General features: G+C 34.4%; 1 protein-coding gene and 1 pseudogene across 5 annotated transcripts in view; one reads left to right on the forward strand and one right to left on the reverse strand.

Moving 5' to 3' along the window:
* Macrod2 (mono-ADP ribosylhydrolase 2) overlaps positions 1–20,291 on the forward strand; it is a 2,042,921-nt gene that overhangs the window by 142,124 nt on the left and 1,880,506 nt on the right. The gene's annotated exons all lie outside the window — the stretch shown is intronic.
* On the reverse strand, positions 3,328–4,178 carry LOC124088846 (SWI/SNF-related matrix-associated actin-dependent regulator of chromatin subfamily D member 1-like; annotated as a pseudogene).

A 20,291-nucleotide genomic window follows, 5' to 3' on the forward strand; every position in this document is an offset into this window, starting at 1 on the left:
ATCATACAATTGTTAGATTGCCTGTGGTGACAGAAGGCATTTTTTAAAATGTAGATCTTCTGCAAGTCTCCCAAATAATTAAAATGCATAAAACGCATGCAACAGATGGTAAAAGGGTTTGAACTAAATGTGTGAGACTTAGTTTTACATAGTAATGTATTTGTTCAGTTAAGGTGGTGAACTTTCATGATAACTTCTACAGATATGTAAAGTGGAATATGCTCTCTGGAGTTGATACAATATGGTAATCTTACAATAGAAAGCTTTTCTATTCTTCATTCTTAATGTTACTAATGTGATATCTAATAGAAACATTCTATCATCTTGAGTTTCTTTTCTCAATATTTACCCCTTTCCTTTAACAAAACAGCTTATGAAAATTAACAGGCAATTTGTGTTGTGTTCTATAACACTCATTTTTTTTTTCATTGTAAACCTTAAAAGCATTATGTTTTTATATCTTTTGTTTAATTTAAAAAGTCTCTATAGATATAAGAAAAAATATTATGCTCTTCAGTATTATCTTGTTTCTGAGGAACTTAAACCAATTCTCACTCATCATTTATCCCCTTTTTCTCAAGATAATGCAGTCATATTTCCAACTTGATTTTTCTATAGGTGACAGTGGATTTTGGTAATTAGACCTGTCAGCTTATGACAAACCACTCCTAATCTTAGTGGCTTACATCAAAATTACCATTCCAGTTGCAACAAGGAACTGTAGTGAGAGATGTGCAAAACCTGTACCATGAAAAAATTTAGATGCTAATGAAACACAAGTAGAGCTAACAAGCAAAGACTTTCCCTGTTGTTGCATAAAAACTCAGCATTGTAAAAGCAATGGTTCACTGTACATGAATGTACAAACAATGCAATATCAATAAAAGTACCAATCTCCCATTTATGGAGTTAAATGAGTTGATGGCGAATTTCATTCAGAAAAGCAAATACATAACAATAGTCAAAAAAACATAGAAAAAAAGAAAGAAAACTATAAGTGAGGACTAGCCCTACTAGACACAGAAAACTGCTAGGATGCTAGGTAGCCTTTATAAGTAAAACATTGTGGTGTTCAAGCTTGAATGGACCAAGAGACCAATGGAATAGGATTAAATGCCCATAAGTAAATTCAAGTACATATGGAAATTAGCATATGGTAAATATAGTATCTCAAATGCCTGGGCTAGAGCAGAATTTAAAATAAATGGTTCTGGGAAAATTTAATGACTTTACAGAAAAAGATATCTTACACAATATCTTATATTGTACTCCAAAGTAATGGATTAGGCATCTAAGTATAAAAAATGAAATCATACAAGCTACTAGAAGTAAATGTAAGTGAATTATCTCTTAACCTTATTGTAGGTAAAATCTTTCTAATTCTTATTGAAAGTCCAGAAGTGATAATTGAAAATATTAATTAATTTGAATACATAAAACATTTTAAAAGTGTTGTAGCCAAAAGCACCATGACAAACATCAAAGGACATTTGACAAAGTGGAAGAAAATGTTCACAACATCTACCACAAGTGATTGATATGCCTAATACATAAAGAAATCTCACAAATGGAGGGGCAGAATACCAAAAAATAATATAGAAGAACAGGAAAAAGACATATGAAATTCTATGAACTTATCTTTAAAGTTATTTTTAGTAATAAAAAATAACAAAATGCAAAACAGTAGAAGGCAGTATCTGTATATGAAAGAAGATATAAGGAAGTACATTTGTGTTCTACTCATTTGTACCAAAAATATAAGAGTGATAAGCCAGAATCTGATTAAATGAATTACCCAAAGGTAATGAGTAGGAATGGGAAGGAAATAAAGGAGAATAAGGACACAATGGTGATGATAATGAAGTTATACACTTACTGTATATATAGCTTCAGTTCTTAAAATCAGTAATGATATATGTATCAAATAAAATAAGTAATTGAAACCAATTAGGATTGTGGGCAGGGGACCCCAAATGAATACATATGGTAAAATGAACCTACTTGTATTAAAAATGACTAAACAACCATCCTGAAGAGCATGGGAACCAAAGAACAGCCTTAGGTAACTTTTAGCCTTAAGTAACAGTACTTTGAATGTAGAAATGTTGTTGTCTTGTTTATGATTTTACAGGGGCATGGGTTATTAATTCTGTGACTACCATCTATGTATATTAAATTAAATAAATAAGTAAATGCATTTTAGGTAGAGAAATAGGTTTTTCATTGTTTGAGAAGGAAATTATAAGAAAAGGGAAAGGCTATAATGAACCTTGTAATAAATTGTAAGAAGGAGTGTGTAGGAGAGAGCAATAGTTCAAGAACAAATCCCAATACTGATGTAAGAAGACCCCTACTAAGGAGTCAGAGAAGCTCTGAGACAGTAGAGGACTGGGGACTGACCTGGGGCTCAGTGGAGCCCAAGAGCCAGGGTTCCTTTAGTGCTAGAGGGCAACAAGTGAAGGGAGAGTTTGCTCTAAACCTGAAAAGGGAAGGAAGGAAATTGGATTCTGTTATTAGGAGGGCCAAAATAAACTACCTTATAGAGCGCCCCAAGGCCTGAGTCTTGGAGGAGGGGGCTACAATTCCCAACTCCTGGGTCTCTGAAGGGGAGGATCAGTGTAGCTGGTCCCATTAAAGACCATCTGGTCTTAGGCCCAGTCCATTCAGAGCATTGATTACCACTACAGGTTCTCTCTCTACCACTATCTAGAGGTTCTGTGTAGATCAGGGGAGGATAGAGGCACATAGGAACTTTGTGGGGCAAGGGGAAGCTGAGGGGTAGGAAGAGATGGGATGGGAGAAGAAGATAAGAGGTGTCTTGTGAGACAGAAATGTGAGACCCTCTTCATTCTGGTGTTGTCCTTGAACCAACAGCATCCCCTGAAAGGCCCCAAGCAAGACCAAGGCAGGTGCTATGAGGCAGGCAGCACAGCACAGCACAGCACAAATAACTGGAGCAGCCAAATTAGGGCTATAGGAGAAGCCCTATGTAGTCCGGATTCCCAGGGCTTGCTCTAATTCTTGTCTCTGCTGCACCTTGGAGTAAAAGTATCGGCACACGGCCTCCTGAGCCCAAGGTTAGAAAAAGAACTCAGCTCGTTGTTCCTCCTCTGGGTTACCTACCACATCAGTCATGGTCTTGAGGTCCCAGCACTGGGACTGAAGCCAATCATTGATGAAACCCCGAGGATATATGGCAAAGCTCAGCATGAACTCCTGCTGGGTCTTCAGCTGGTTGATAGTTTATTGTTTCGTGAATCTTGTTGTCTAGAGTAGCAATCTCCTGTTGACTGGCAGTGGACAGCAGGAAAGAATTCATCTGAGTCTTCAAGGTATCATCCACTTCCGATAATCCAGCATCAGTAGGACAATACACCATCCATTCACATCTCCTGATCACTTCAACTGGAAGCCATCCATCTCCTGGGTAGTGGCCGTCCTGTGCCATTCTACCAGATGGTTGTCTGGCCCATACAAGTCTTTATCCAGTACAATCACTAAGGACTTAAAAAAGGAAGAAAATTTCCTCTTTTGTTTTGTGGCATCATATTTGGACAAGGCTGACTTGATGGGACGTTTCAAGGCCTCCTGGATATCTAGCCATTTTCTCATGATATCTGGTCCAATTTCCTTTCAAAAGCCAAAAGATCCATATAGGCCTGGGATTCTGGTACCAGTTCAGGAATCCTTTGAGGTAGAATTTTGTCAGCCATCTCGTTTTCTTTGCATTGTGGTTTCGATTTTGGACCGATTTTGGACCGCCTGCTGTTGGACCTGCTGGATCTGCTGGATCTTGCAGGACTGGTCCATCCCTGACTGGGCCAGGCCAGGTTGGACAGAAGGGTTTCCCCCATAGTCAGGAGGTCCCATGGAAGGTCCCTGAGGTGTCATTCGGCTGCCTGGCAGCATACTGGTCTCGGATAGGCCGCTCAGGGCATCGGGGAGTGGTATAGCCCTTGACCCAGAGCCAGGCCCATTTACGCAGGAGGTCCCGGAGTTCCACCTGGGCCGGTAGCAGCCGCTGCACCCGCCCCTTAGGAGGCTCTGGCTCCGCTGCTCAGAGCCACAGACTGGAAACCCGCTGGGCCACAATCTTCCCTGAGCTGCTGCTGCAGCTGCACAAAGAACCGGAACTGGAACTGGAACTCCCCCTGCCTGTCCCCCTCCCTCCCCCCCATCTCCCCGACCCCCAAGTGCCTGCCTGTTTGTGCGACTGGCTGATCTGTAGGCATGGGAAGCTCCCGACAGCAGGACTGTAGGCTAGAGATGACTTGTGGAAAGCCCAACCAAGAATCTTTATCCAGTACATTAAGCTTTAGAATTGAAGATGAAATCAAAACCTTCCACGGTAACAAAAGTGGTAGAGGGCAACTTTTAACAAAATTTAAAAGAATTTATAGCTAGAAAAAAGGCAGTACAAAACATCCTTGGCAAAATATTTCATGAAGAGGAAATGAAAAACAACAATGAAAATCAGCAGAGGAAGGTAGTACACTAAAGGAAAACTAATCAAAGAGGAAAATCAAGTCAAGTTAAATAATAAAAATAAACAAATGTGGCTGGAAATACAAACCATGTCTCAATAGTAACCTTAAATGTTAATGGCTTAAACTCATCAATCAAAAGACATAGGCTAGCAGATTGGATTAAAAAGACCCAACAATATGCTGCTTGCTCCAGGAGACTCATCTGATAGGAAAAGACATACATAGACTGAAGGTGAAATGTTGGGAAAAATCATACCACTCACATCGACTGTGGAAGCAAGCAGGGGTTTCCATACTCATATCAAAAAAAGTAGACTTCAAGCCAAGTTAATCAAAAGGGATAAAAATGGGCATTACATACTGCTCAAGGGAACCATACATCAACAAGACATAACAATCACCAAGGATGGTGAAATGTGATGGACATCATTATCCAAAGTACATGTATGAAGACTCAACATATTTTTATATACAGAGATATGAAAAATTATGGTATACATATGTAATAAGAATTTTAATGCAAAAAAACAAAGTACATGTATAAAGGCATGAATTGGCATGAACATACTCTATATATAAAGATATAAAAAATTGTACTCTATTATGTGTAATAAGAATTGTAATGCATTCTGCTGTTGTGTATTTAAAAAATAAAATCATTAAAACTAAAAAAAGAAATAGAAATAATCTATATACAATAAATACCACTTATCATAAAAAATAATAAAAAGATGGATGGATAAAAAATGTAGCATATATACACAATGGAAAATTACTTAGCAATAAAAGAGAATAAAATTATGGCATTTGGAGGTAAATGGATGGAGTTAGAGAAGATAATGCTAAGTGAAGTTAGCCAATCCCCAAAAAACAAATGCCAAATGTTTTCTCTGATATAAGGAGGCGGACTCATAGTGAGATAGGGAGAAGGAGCATGGGAGGTTTAGATGAATTCTAGATAGGGAAGGGGATGGGAAGGAAAGAAAGGAGGCAAGGGATTAGCAAGGACGGTGAAATATGTTAGACATTATTATCCAAAGTACATGTACGAACACACAAATTGGTGTAAATATACCAATTTGTATATTTACAGAGTCATGAAAGACAAGAGAAAGACTGTGGAATCATTATAATTTGAAGGACACCTGAGATTCAATAACTATATGCAACGTGGGGTCTGGTATCAACTCTTGGAACAAGAATATGAAAAATTGTGCTCTATATGAGTAATAAGAATTATAATGCATTCCACTGTCATATATAAATAAAAAAATTAAATTAAAAAATCCATACTGATCAACATAAATAATTGAATAAATGTAGGATCGTGGACAGTCTTTTTTTTATAAGTAATTTTAATTAATATATAAGGAATGAGGGAAATATAAAATATCACAACAATCATTGTTGATTAGGCAAAATCAATGGACAAATCTTTCAGGATAAACCCAGAAGACACCACCTTAACCAAGTGAAAGCAAAAAGGCATATCAACCAAGGTGTGACAGTGTCATAGGAGAGGACAATCTCCAAAGAAAGATTCAAGGATAGAAGGGGGAGCTTGACTCAGGAGCAGTGGGGCTCTTGGCATATGTGAGGGAAAAGAATTTCTGTTCATGCCAGTCTAAGGCATAGTCAGAGGTTTATTTAGGAAAGTAGATGCATAGACAAGAGAGAATGGGGGCAATCTCAAGGGGGAGGACTTTGCATAAATCAAGGAATACACATTCAAGGGAGAATGTGGGCTATCTCCAGAGGGAAAGACAGCAACCTGTTGGTTTGGGGTATTAATATTTATACAGGAACAGTTGCTGGGGGCTGTATTAGAAGTGGAGCCAGAGTGGAATGACACAATTTTGCCCTTGTTTTCCTTGCAGCATTTCTCTTATTTAATAAACAAGTGAGCCAAGGAGTTGCAGTGGTTAATGGGTTTTCTCCACATGGGCACTTCCTTTGAGATTCATTAACCCAATTTTGTTAAATTTCTAATCTCCCCAGTATATATCTGTAGCCCCAATTACTCAGGAGGCTGAGGCAGGAGGATCACTTGAACTCAGAGTTTGAAGCTGTACTGGAAAACACAGTGAGACCTATGGAACAAACCAACCAAGAAACAAATAAATAAGGAAAAAGACATATCAATATCATGTATCCCTTGCTATGATGCACTGAGAAGAATATGAAATAAGTTCTGGGGTAATCTCACCCCAAATTCAGAACCCCAATCTAATTGTGGGAAATATCAACAAATCCAAATGAAAGCACATTCTACAAAATAAATGCCTAGTTATCAAAAGTGTCAGGGTCATAAAAGACAAGAGAAAGACTGTGGAATCATTATAATTTTGAAGGAACACTTGAGATTTAATAACTACATGCAACGTGGGATCCGGTATCAACTCTTGGAACAAGAATGTAAGGAAAAATTGTTATGATATGAATAAGCCCTAAAATTTAGTTAATATTACCAGTGCAATCTTAATTTCCTTGCTTTGATAATTTTACTATGGTTAAATAAGTTGTTAATGTTAGGGGAAGCTGGGTGAAGAGGATTTTTTATGAACTCTGTATTGTTTTGCAACTTTTTGCAAGTCTTAAATTATTTCAAAACTAAAAAAAACCTAAAAACAATAATCTTTGTCCCACTTCTGTGTTTCATTTTATTTTTAATTTTTGTTTATTTATTTTTTGGCTTAAGTGGACATTTCTTTTGTTGTAACTTTAGTCAGATGATGACTGAGGCTGGAGTCATCTGAAGTCTTGACTTGGATATAAAAAAAAGCTGGGTCTCTTTTCTTCATACAGTCTCAGAGCTTCTCCAGTAACTTCTGTCTTTCTCTCTTATTGCCAAAGCAGTATTGGGTTCCCAAAAATCAAAGGAATGGAAGATGAACTTCTACCTCTTAACTAGAGAATATCTGGAGTCTACAGGAGGGAAGGAATTGATATTAACTATATTTGGTGATTAGCTTTTATGGCCTCCCTGGCTTCCCATGTAAGTCAATGACTGACATCAGATTATGGCTCTGAAAGCTCTAATATAGCCTGGCTGTGGATCAGAGCAGTGCCAAGTGACTCACACAGAGAGAGAAACTTCAAGAGAGGCTCAATAGTTGGACTACACAGTCATATTTTGGGAGACAGATAAAACTCCATCTGCATTTGAATTTCTTAAATATTTTCTTTTCTCTTCTCTATGGTGTTCATACTTCAAACAACCATAAAAAATCTTTAAAATTTAACTTGTGCTTTTTGGCAGGATTGCACCAAAACCTTTCTGAGCAGATGGGGATCTACCCTGTTTAAACATCTTGATGAAAATTGTCTCTGGGGATGATTTATTTCAACAATAGACAACCTTTAAATTTTTCTTTCTTTTATCTAAACCTCCCAGACTCAAACTATTATTTCATTTTGTTTGTCCCCAAAATAGTGAAACACTTGCTTACTTTCCTCTGTACTTCCCAAACCAAATCAAAACAAAAAAAGCAATGTCTAATTTGGCATATATTCAGTATTGAACCTGGCAGAAATATATAGTTTTCTCTTTTTTAATTAATGGTAAATATTTATCTAACATTTATTATGTAGCAGGAATTTTTTTTATATATTGAGGATTGAACCCAGAGGTGATTTACCTACTGAGCTAGGTAAATCACCCTTTTTTTTTTTTTTAACTTTTTATTTGGAGACAGGTTCTCACTGTGTTGTTTAGGGTCTCACTAAGTTGCTAAGGCTGGTGTCAAACTTGTAATCCTCCTGCCTCAGCCTGGCATGCACCAGCAGGTCAGTGACTGTTTTAAGGGCTTTACAATAATCTTGACAATGACCATGCTAGGCATTAATATCATTATTATCATACACTTTTGCATGTTAAGAAACTGAAATAAAGAGCTTGTCTTTGGTCGGAAAGGAGCCAAGAGACATAATGTTGTTTGCTGTATAATCTAAGTTCTTGTGTACTAACTATACTTTACTGTGCTTAGCATGATTAATTGGTTTCTTTTCCGGAGGTAAACACTCAGTGCTAGAGCACTTGCCTAGCTTCTGAGAGGTCCTGGTTTACTGAAAAAAAAATTTATTCTGCTTCCCTGCTTCTGGACATTCTCCCTTTTGCCATTGATTGGTTAATTAATTTTTCATTTAACAAATGTTTATTTGATTATATTAAAATTACAAAGATAAAAAAGGCAACATTCTTGAGTAAGAACAGATAGTCTAATGGGAGGTAGTATGGAATGAAATTTACCAAATCATATTGTTGTGTTGTGTCCTTCAACAGATGAATGAATAAAGAAAATGTACATGTACACAATGGAATGTTATTCAGGTATAAAGAAGAATGCAAATATGGCATTTGCCAGTAAATGGATGGAAGTGAAAACTATCATGCTAAGAGAAATAAATCAGTCCCCAAAACCAAACGCTGAATATTCTCTTTGATGTGCAGATGCTAACACAATAAGTGGGGTAGGGGGATAGGGAAGAATAGAAGTTCGCTGGACTTGACAAAAGGGAATGAAGGGAAGGAAGAGGGTATGGGGATAGGAAAGACAGTAGAATGAATTGGACATAACTTTCCTATGTTCATAAATGAATATGTGACCAGTGTAACTACACATCATGTACAACCACAAGAATGGGAAGCCATGTACATATGATATATCAAAAATACATTCTACTGTCATTTATAACTAAAAGGAACAAATAAAATTTTTTTTAAAAGTTGTGGTAAAATACACATAAGATTAAACTTACAATTTTGGTAAATTTAAATGTGAAATTAAGTTCACTCATGTTGTTGTCCAACTCTTACCACTATCTGTACAACTTGCTCAGCATTCCAAAATGAAATTCTACATGTACCAAGCAGAACTCTCCATTACCCACTTCCCAGCCTCTAGTAACCACTAATCTACTTCCTATCTCCATGAATCAAATTAGAAATTTTTAATGTCTATTTGCTGTAATGTCATTGGGTATCACAAAGTAAGTAAGGATCAGTCCTAGTGAGGAAAAAGAAAGGTGGAGATTCACCTATTTATTATAACCAAATTCTTGCCGCTTGAAACAAATACATAGAGCATGTTTTGGAAGATACGTTTCTGGTTCATTAGGTAAATACTTTTGATCATTCCAGATTTACTTTTGCTTACCATTCTGTGTTGAAAGCTTTGAGCTATTATTCCCAAACCAGCTACTTGGATAAAGTCAAGTGGCATATTATTCAGTGATATCATAAGGAGTACAGCTGCTAAGATTTTTTTCTAGTTTTATCCTTTTGATGCAGTTTTCTTTTTAAAAATTATGTGTGTACAATTTAGTAAAATTGCCTCAGGTGTTGTTAGGGCTTTTATATTTTCCCTCCCTAGTCTAAGAATAATTATGAAGTAATAAAGCTGCCATAGAAAAGTGAAAGTTGAGGTAATTAATATTTTATTATTTCCCTTTATTCTTCTTATTTCTCTATTTTTGTTTGAAATAATACTGGTTTATGTTAGTATAGAGGTCAGAGGCAGAGGCAAATTTTCTTAAATTTCTGCTCTCTCTTAAAGTAATAATAATAAATTGCTTGAAATTAGAGACTGAAAAATATTTCAACATAAATCAGGTGATCAGCGTTTGATTTTTTTTTTTTTTTGGTACTGGGGATTGAACCCAGTGGTGCTTAAACACTGGACCATATATCCCTAGCCCTTTTTTGTATTTTATTTAGAGACAGGGTCTTGCTGAGTTGTTAAGTACCTCTCCAAGTTGCTGAGAATGGCTTTGAACTTGCAATCCTCCTGCCTCAGCCTCCTGAGTCGCTGGGATTACAGGCATGCACCACTGTGCCTGGCAGCATTTGATTTTTAAAAATTATTTTAAATAAATATCTATTGTTAAATAGATTACGAATTTAGTATAGATGTTTCATGTTAATTGCATCTTGGCTTGTATTTACCTGAAAATTTTTAGAGAAAGATTAATGATCTTTCTCTTTGCTTTCTGTAATTTCAAAAATTATAGAATGAATTGATTTTTATTAGTAAATTTTTGTTACTTTGTTATTTCATGGCTATGTTTTTATCAAAGTTGAGTAAAAAAATGGTGGGGGACCCTTTTGGCTATGTACTTATTATTTTACATCAGATTTTTAAAAAATTGAGATATGATTCATATACAACAAAATCTATATCTTAAATGTTTTAGAGGTTTTAGTATATTAACACAATTGTTCAGCTATTACCACTAATTCTAGAACATTTATTACCCCAGTAGAAATCTTTTACCCCTTCATTGTCACATCCTGTTTCTTTTCCTTCAGTCCCTAGCAACCACTAGTGTACTTTAATTCACTATGGATTTGCTATTCTGAACATTACATATAAGTGGAATTTTTCTTTCTTGTAAAATCTTTGGTCTTTGTGTCTGGCTTCTTTCATTGAGCATAGTGCTATAGATTCATACACATTGTTGCCTGCATCAGTACTTTTTTCCTTCTGATGGCCAAATACTGATTCATTGTTTGGAGCTATCACAATTTGTTTATCTGTTCATCAGTTGATAGACATTTGGTTTCTATTTGGGGGCTATTATGAATAATTATTTCATGACATTTTCCTGCAAGTTTATATATAGATTTTTTTTTATTCTCTTGGTTACTTAGGAGTAGAAATGATGAGTCATATGTTAACTCAGTGTACAATTTTTTGATGAACTTCCAAATGTTTTTTCACAGATGCCATACCATTTGACATTCCTGACAGCCATGGATGAGAATTTCAATAGCTCTTCAATACTTGCAATTTTTTTAAAAAATGATCCCTTCCTAGAAAAGTGGTTATCACACTGTATTTTTTATTTCTATTTTCTGAAATGACTAAGGATGGCAAGCATCTTTTCATGTGCCTACTAAGTGTATATCTTTGGAAAACTGTCTGTTTCTTTGTCGATTTATTCTGGATTATTTGTTCTTTTTATAATTGACTTGTTGATCTCTGTTTTATTTTGAATACTAGATTTTTATCTGATATATTATGTGCAAATATTTTTCCTATTCTTCATGTTGTCTTCTCACATTTTTGATCACATCATTTGAAGTTTTTAGTTTTAATAAAGTCAAATTTATCTCTTTCAATATGATTGCTTGTGCCTTTTCTGTCATATATAAGAAGGTATTGCTTTTTTTTGAATTTTGAAAAGTTTTAAATTCTTTTTAGTTGTATGTGACAGTAGAATGTATTTTGACACATCATATATCCATGGAGTATAACTTCCCATTCTTGTGTTTGTACATGATGTGAAGTTATACTGGTTGTGTATTCATATATGAACATAGGAAAGTTATGTCTGATTCATTCTACTGTAGTTCCCTTTCTCATCCCCTCTTCTTTCCCTCACTCTGCCCTGTCCTGTGCAGTGAATCTCTGCCCTACCTGCCGTCTATTGTGAGTTAGCACTCTCATATCAGAAAATTTCATTCTTCTTTATGGCTGAGTAATATTCCATCATGTATATGTACCACAATTTCTTTATCCATTCATCTGTTGAAGTTCACCTAAATTGGTGCCACAGCTTAGCTATTGTGAGTTGAGTTGCTATAAACATTGATATAGATGTGTCACTATAGTATGCTAATATTACGTCTTTTGGATATTTGCTGAGGAGTGGGAAAACTGGATCAAATTTTGGTTCCATTCTAAATTTTCTGAGGAATCTCCATTCTGCTTTTCAGAGTGGTTGCACCAAAGAAGGTATTGTTTATTCCAGGATTGTGAAGATTTATTATCGTGTTTTCTTCTTAGAGTTTATAGTTTTAGCTTTGACATTTAGATCTTTAATTTATCTTACATTAATTTTCATATGTGGTGTGAGGTAAGGGTCCACAGTTGTTAGTTTTAAAAATACTATTAAGAATGAGTGCTTTTTATAAAACTATTTTAATACTATTAAGTGCTTTTTCACTTATAGTTAATGTGCTTTTTTTTTAAAGAATATTTTCTTCTATTCCTTTATATTAAACAGATTTTGTACTCTGTTCTTAGAGTGTCTTTTGCCTGAACTGCCCTTCTCCATGCCTTTTTATTGACTGGCTTCTTCTGGTTTGTACTAAAGAGCACTCTTATCTAATTTGTCTAGCTAGAATAGCCATTCCTTTTACATACCACACATTTCAAGGTTTTACAATTTAATCTATGTGGTTAATTTGTTTACTGGTGTACTCTTTCTTGCGTCTCATTAGAATATAAGCTTCATAAATGTAGGCATCTTTTATATACATACACAGTACTTAGAACTGTGCCAGACATAATAGATGTTCAGGAATGATTTGTTGAGTGGATTCCATTCATTGTAGTACATGGATTAAATCTACTATTCATTTCCTTATCTTTTTTCTTTTCTTTCTTTGTTTCTTTTTTTTTTTTTTGGTACTGGAGATTGAACTTAGGGACATTTGACTACTGACCCACATCCCCAGCCCTATTTTCTATTTTATTTAGAGACAGGGTTTCACTGACTTCCTCAGCGCCTCGCCCTTGCTAAGGCTGGCTTTGACCTTGAGATCCTCCTGTCTCAGCCTCCTCAGCCATGGGATTACAGGTGTGCACCAACATGCCTGGTCTCAACTCCTTTTCTTTAAGATAAATACTTTTAAAAATCATAGCTTTATTATATAGACATAAGAAAACCATCAATTAAAATAGCTATGTTAATCTAGAAAAATATTGTTTTCTTTTATGAAAGTTTTTCATGTTCAGATCTATTCTGAGGTATTAAAATGCTCTCCCTTCATAGTTTTCAGAAAGATGCTATGTAACTACAAAATGGTACATTTCTCCTCACTCTATTCTTGGAAGTCATAAAGGCAAACAATCCCAAAGGAATGGTAAATTGGTTGTTGTGCATCTGCTCTGAGATGCAACATTAATTTAATTATAGACAATTTAATTCAAGCAGTATTTATTGAATGTCCACTGTATGTAAGATACCGCTAGATTCTGGTGATGAAAAGATAGATAATGGGTCATTAAAGCAAAGTTAATACATTTCTTTAATCTTTATTATAGTAAAAATAGAAAATCAAAAATAGAACAATATAAAATGCAAAAGTCTGTAGTAGACTAATTCAGAGGATCAATTTTGAAGTCTGAATCACTGGGTTTAAATTCCATCTTGGCTTATTGCTAGCTCAAAGGGCTAGTCTATTTAAGCTTCAGTTGCTACCTTGTAAATGATGATAATAATATTACCTACTTTTTAGGGTTTTTGTGAAGATTGAATGATAAAATGCATATAAAACTGTTTAGGATACATAGATTATAATGTATAAATATTAGTGTTTCAAAGCCACAAACACATTTTTCAAAACTTTTTTGTAATTGCCTGTTGACTTGCCATTGAATATCTCGTCTCACTGGCAGCCCAACACAGAGCCATGTGCTATGCTCTTACCAGCCTTTCTTCCCCACCATGGATAACTCTATCCTTGATCTTTTTGATGCCCAGCCTGATGGAGTTTGCTAGTTGCTTCTGACATATGTGTTTAGTGCTGATTACTTTCTTGGATTTCCATAGGGAATATTACCAAAATTTTAATAATCCACTTCTTCCTTTGTTCTATGGAGAACTAAAGTAAGCATGCCATGCAAATATTCCCTAGTTAAAAGTAGACATAAATAAAATTAGCCTTCACTCAGATGAACACAACTTCTATCTTTGCCTATCATGTCAATATATCTCTTATTAATTAAGAAATGTGACAAATGGCTCCATGCTTTTTAGTTGATGATTTCAGACCTTAAAGAGTACAATGTGAATTGACTATAAAAATTAGAAAATTAGCTGGACATGGTGGCACATTCCCATAATCCCAGCTACTTAGGAGTTTGCATAGGGAGGATTGTGAGTTCAAGGCCAGCCTGGGCAACTTAGTGAGGCCCTGTCTCAAAATAAAAAGGGTTGAGAATGTGACTCAGTGGTAACTTGCTTAGCATGCACAAGGTTCTAGGTTCAATCCTGTACTGAAAATAAATAAATATATACATAAATAAATAAGAAAATTTTGAGAAATATAAATATTTAATGAAGTTAGTGCAAGTGATATTGGAGAATTTATTGAATCACATGTAAAAGATTTGATAGTATATAAGTGAAGCAGGGAAAAATGACAAGGGTAATGCTATGATGATGCCTCAAAAGAGATTGATTGGAATAACAAACTTAAGAGAAACCCTTTGGAAAACACATGAAACTCTTGAATATTTCTGTTAGATATTTGTTAGTATCTCTATGTGTTAAATATGAATTGACAGATGTTATATTACATTCAAATGAAGTAATTTCAGAAATATCAACAAAAGACATATAGCTGGTTTATTTTTTGACATAATTTTAAGAATTAATATAGCTACAATTATAACTAAATTTTGTTAAATGTAGCATAAAACAGCTTACCTTTATATTTTTCCAAGTTCCTTTATAAGATGAAATCCTTAAGTGGATTAAGTTAACTTTGTAGAGTCTAATTAATCTTTAACAAGTAGTCTCTCTGTACTACCTGTTCTTTGTTTATTTGTGTTCTACTTACCTGTTGGGACACTTGACTTAGGGTTAGTCTGATTTGAGCATTAAGACAAACACTCTTATCTATTGTTCATATGTTGTGACCCCTTGATCTGTTCTAAACAGGTTTTTAACTGGTCTTACCCAAATTGTAGTATGAAGGATTTAGGAGGTTCAGATCTAGCCTTTGGTACTCATTGCTAAGATGGTCAACTAAATTGTGTAGTTTGTAGATTAAGAGATAGAATAAAACCAGATTATGAAAGACTTTTAATTATAATTCTAAAGCATATGAATGTTATCCTACACGTTAATGTTTCTTAAATTGTGGTCCACAGACCACTTGCATCAAAATCATTTGTGATATATGTTAAAAATTCTCATTTCTGGTCCTATCTATAATCAGAATTCTGGAACTAAACTTTGGAAATACAGTTTGAGAATATTTTTACATGATTTTTAGGTATACTATTGATTTAAAACCATTACAAAGCATAGGTAGTTTGAAGAATTTTCACCTATGTTTATCTTTTTTTGTTATTGATGTTGTTGTTTGCTGTTGATTATGGTGTAATAAAACTATTTTCACAAAAACTTTGAAGTAGTGCTTATTTATTTGGAATTGTTGCTTCATCAATTGTTTTTTAAAATACCACTCCTAAATGTAATCTAAAGGTGGATAAAATATTTTAGATATTAATTCTGTATATAGTTTAAATACAGTTTTAGCTCTTAATTCCATCTTTCAGGATTTACTTATAAAACCAAATTTTCTTCGAAAGTGTTACCTTAATCTTTTCAGTTTCTTCATATGGAGACCCCTGCTGTTATGCAACACTAAAATAACCACATTGTTTTCACCTATTAAAATACCAATGCAAGATATTGTGAATTGGCTCATTTGCCTTATTTTTTTTTTTTTAACAAATAAGGCAGTGTTTTGAGTTATGCCAGTTGTACAAATGAGAGATTTGAGTGCACTTGTAGAATTTAAATTGAAATGCTAATGAGATTCTGAGAGGCAGAAAAAAACAACACAGCCTACATTTTCATCTGTTTTATTAAAGTCATTATTTAACTGGAAAGACACATTATTTAGAGCTGTTTATTTATGTGGCATTTGTAATTCAGCTCTTAAATTTTATCCAATTAAAGCACTTCTCATTCCATTTCACTTAATTCGGTAGATTGTTTTGTGCATTCATCTTTTGCTCTGCTTCATTCAGTCATAGAATGGCAGTAACTCAACTGAATGAATGCTTTTTTTTTTTTTTGTACTAATGCTTACATGTATTGCTTCATGCTGTGGTGCTACATTGACAACTTTATTTTTTATTTGCAGTAATTTCATTGAAATTTCATGGTAGTTTATTATGCAAGATTGTTTATGGTTATTTCATGCTTTGGTTGTTTCACTAGAATACCTAAAATGTGAAAGTAAAGAAAAAGATTAAACTAAACCAACTAAATTTCTGAGAAGATATATCAATCTTGGCACTTATCAGTACTTAAAAGTACTTGTTTCATCAAAGATATCCAATTCGTACCGAAAGTATTACTGTTTAAAAATTGTTTGTTTCTTAACTATTTGAACATTTTTCCAATTATTTTTCCCCCCACAGTTCCTTAAAACAAAGCCTTTTTGTGAATGTTTGAGATTGCAGAATTACAACAGCTTTTAGGTTTCTTCTACCTATGTTTATCTATCTTCTTCTCAGATAGGGTTAAAATTAGAGTAATTGAGGTTATTGGAATTTAAAATTTGGTGTATACATACAAAATCAGTACAAGTAAAGGGAAGAAATAGCAGTATAGGATTTCAAGCAATATCACGAGGCTGGCTGAGGTCAAGCCCATGTTGGAATGCAGACATTATGGGAGATTGTGGAAGACAAAGAGAAGGCAGCTTTGATGAATACAGTGAAATATATGAGTCCAAAATTGTACAAACATCATCCTGAAAGTCAGATCTTGATTTGGGGATTCTTATATTGTAAGAGTGCTTCATGTATTTTAAAGTGCATGATGATGTTTTTATGAAAATCTGTGGTAAAACAAACTCTATTAGCATAAAAACCATTTCAGTTAATGTTCAATGAATAAAGTCTCTATATTAACTGGAAACTGAACCAGTGACTTTTGGTTTCCAGACATTTACATAAAGGTTCTCTCAAGAGTGCTCCATTAAGTAGCATTAAGAGGTTTCATACACAGAATCTTATCTTTGACTCTAAAACCTCCATAAAAAGCAGGCTCTTGATGTGGCAAAATAGACAGTGAACTTAAAATTAGGAGACTGAGTCTGGTGTAGACCCTGGTGCTTATGAACTGTTTGGATCTGAATATACCATTTAATTTCTTTAGGCATCAGTTCTTCCTCTGAAAAATGAAGAGGATGGTGATAATCTCTAAGGTTGCTGGTATTAACCCAATAACTCTGGATTTATTTTTGAGAAGCTAGGACACATAATTTGTAAATGAAGTTTACCACATCTCTGACTTCTGAACATGGTATCTAAAATTATTTTTTGAAGATGCACTATTTGGGCTGAATTTCTGAATAATTCAGTGTACTTACAGAAAGTAACTTTTATAGGTACAACCAACTTTTGATTATCAATGCTAATTTCAGAACACATGTAACTAAAATGTCTGTGAAGTCTTCATTCCTTTAGCATTTTGTCTTTAAACTTGTTACTCTGGTATAAAAATTTGAACAGGTTTGCTGAAAACTACTGGTCTAAGTTTCATGGTCAGTCAAGGCAAAAAACTGACTTTATCATGTGTAGGTTTTTTTTTTTTTTTTTTTTTTTTTTTTTTTAAATCCACTGCCCCACTTTACTAAAGAATAGGATTCATTATGAAACCATAAGAATGAACCTTATTTTATTTTTCTAATTTTTAAAATTTATTTTTAAAATTTATTTATTTATTCTAATTAGGTATATATGACAGCAGAATGCATTTTGATTCATTGTACAAAATTGCAGCACAACTTTTCATTTCTCTGGCTGCACATGATATAGTGTCGTACCATATCTGCAGTCATACATGTACCCAAGGTAATGATGTCCTTTTGATTCCACCATCTTTCCTGACCCCATGATTGCTCCCCACTTTTCCCTTCCCTTTGCCCAAAGTTCTTCCATTTTTTCCATACACCATCCACCTCCCTGCCTTATGGATCAGCATTCACTTATCAGAGAGAACATTCAGCCTTTGGTTTTTTGGGATTGACTTACTTTGCTTAGCATGATATTCTCCAACTCCATTGATTTACCTGAAAATGCCATAATTTTATTCTCTTTTAATGCTGAATAATATTCCATTGTGTATATATACCATAGTTTCTTTATACATTCATCTATTGAAGGGCGTCTAGGTTGGTTCCACAGTTTAGCTATTGTGAATTGAGCTGCTATTAAGCATTGATGTAGCTGTGTTACTATAGTATGATGATGTTAAGTCCTATAGACTGAGGAGTGGGTTATGGTGGTTCCATTCTAAGTTTTCTAAGGAATCTCCATAATGCTTTCCAGATTGATTGCACCAATTTGCAGTCCCACCAGCAATGTATGAGTGTGCCTTTCCCTCATATCCTCGCTAACACTGTTGTCTGTACTCTTGATAACTGCCATTCTGACTGGAGTGAGATGAAATCTTAAGAGTAGTTTTGATTTGCATTTCTCTCATTACTAGAGATGTTGAACATTTTTTTAATGTATTTGTTGATCAAATGTATATCTTCTTCTGAGAAGTGTCTGTTCAGCTCCTTAGCCCATTTATTGATTGTTTTTTTTGTTTTTTTTGTTTTTTTTGGTGTTAAGTTTTTGAGTTCTTTATATATCCCGGAGATTAGTGCTCTATCTGAGCACTAATATGTGTGGCAAAAATTTGTTCCCCAAATGCAGGATCTTTCTTCATCTCAGTGATTGTTTCTTTTGCTGAGAAGAAGTTTGAGTTCATCTCATTTGATTCTTGAATCCATCTAATTTATTGATTCTTGGTTTTATTTCTTGCACTTTAAGAGTTTTATTAAGGAAGTTGGGACCTAATCTGATGTGATGAAGATTTGGGCCTACTTTTTCTTCTATTAGGAACAGGACCAATTCCTAGGTCCTTGATCCACTTTTGAGTTGAGTTTTGTGCATGGTGAGAGTTAGGGGTTCAGTTTTATTTTGCTGCATGTGGATTTCCCAGCACCATTTGTTGAAGTGGCTATCTTTTCAATGTATGTTTTTGGCACCTTTGTCGTTTGTGAGATAACTGTATTTATGTGGGTTTGTCTCTTTGTCTTCTATTCTGAACCATTGGTCTACACATCTATTTTTATGCCAATAACATGCCATTTTTGTTATTATAGCTTTGTAGTTTAGCTTAAGGTCTGGTATTGTGATGTCTTCTGCTCCACTCTTCTTGCTAAGGATTGCTTTGTCTATTCTGGGTCTCTTATTTTTCCAAATGAATTTCATTATTGCTTTTTCTGTTTCTATAAGGAATGACATTGGGATTTTAATTGGAATCACATTGAATCTGTATAGCACTTTGGGTAGTATGGCCATTTTGACAATATTAATTTTGTCTATCCAAGAGCATGGGAGATTCTAGAATTTATGATGCAAAAGGAAATATCATGATAGATACTATTGAAATACAGAAGACAATTAGAAACTATTTTGAATATTTATACTCTAGTAAAATAGAAAACCTTGAAGACACTGACACATTTCTAGAGGTATATGATCAACCCAAACTGAGTCAAGAGGACATATACAATTTAAACAGATCAATTTTAAGCAAACAGAAGATGCCATTAAAAGCCTACAAACCAAGAAATTCCTGGGACCAGACAGATTCACAGCTGAGTTCTACAAGACTTACAAAGAGGAATTAATACAAATACTCTTCAAATTATTATATGAAATAGAAAAGGAGGCAACTCTTCCAAACTCATTCTATGAAGCTAGTATCTTCCTGATACCAAAACCAGGCAGAGACACATCAAGGAAAGAAAATTTCAGACCAATATCCCCGGTGAATATAGATGCAAATATTATCAATAAAATTCTGGCAAATCACATAAAACATATTTAAAAAATAGTGCACCATGATTAAGTGGGGTTCATTCCTGGGATGCAAGGTTGGTTCAACATACAAAAATCAATAAATATAATTTATCACATCAATAGACTTAAAGATAAGAATCACATGATTATATCAATTGATGCAGAGAAAGCATTTAACAAAATTCAGTGCCTT

This window comes from Marmota monax, unplaced genomic scaffold (assembly GCF_021218885.2).
Source record: "Marmota monax isolate L192 unplaced genomic scaffold, Marmota_monax_Labrador192_F-V1.1 WCK01_AAM20220418_F8-fsc00005, whole genome shotgun sequence".
Lineage (NCBI taxonomy): Eukaryota > Metazoa > Chordata > Mammalia > Rodentia > Sciuridae > Marmota > Marmota monax.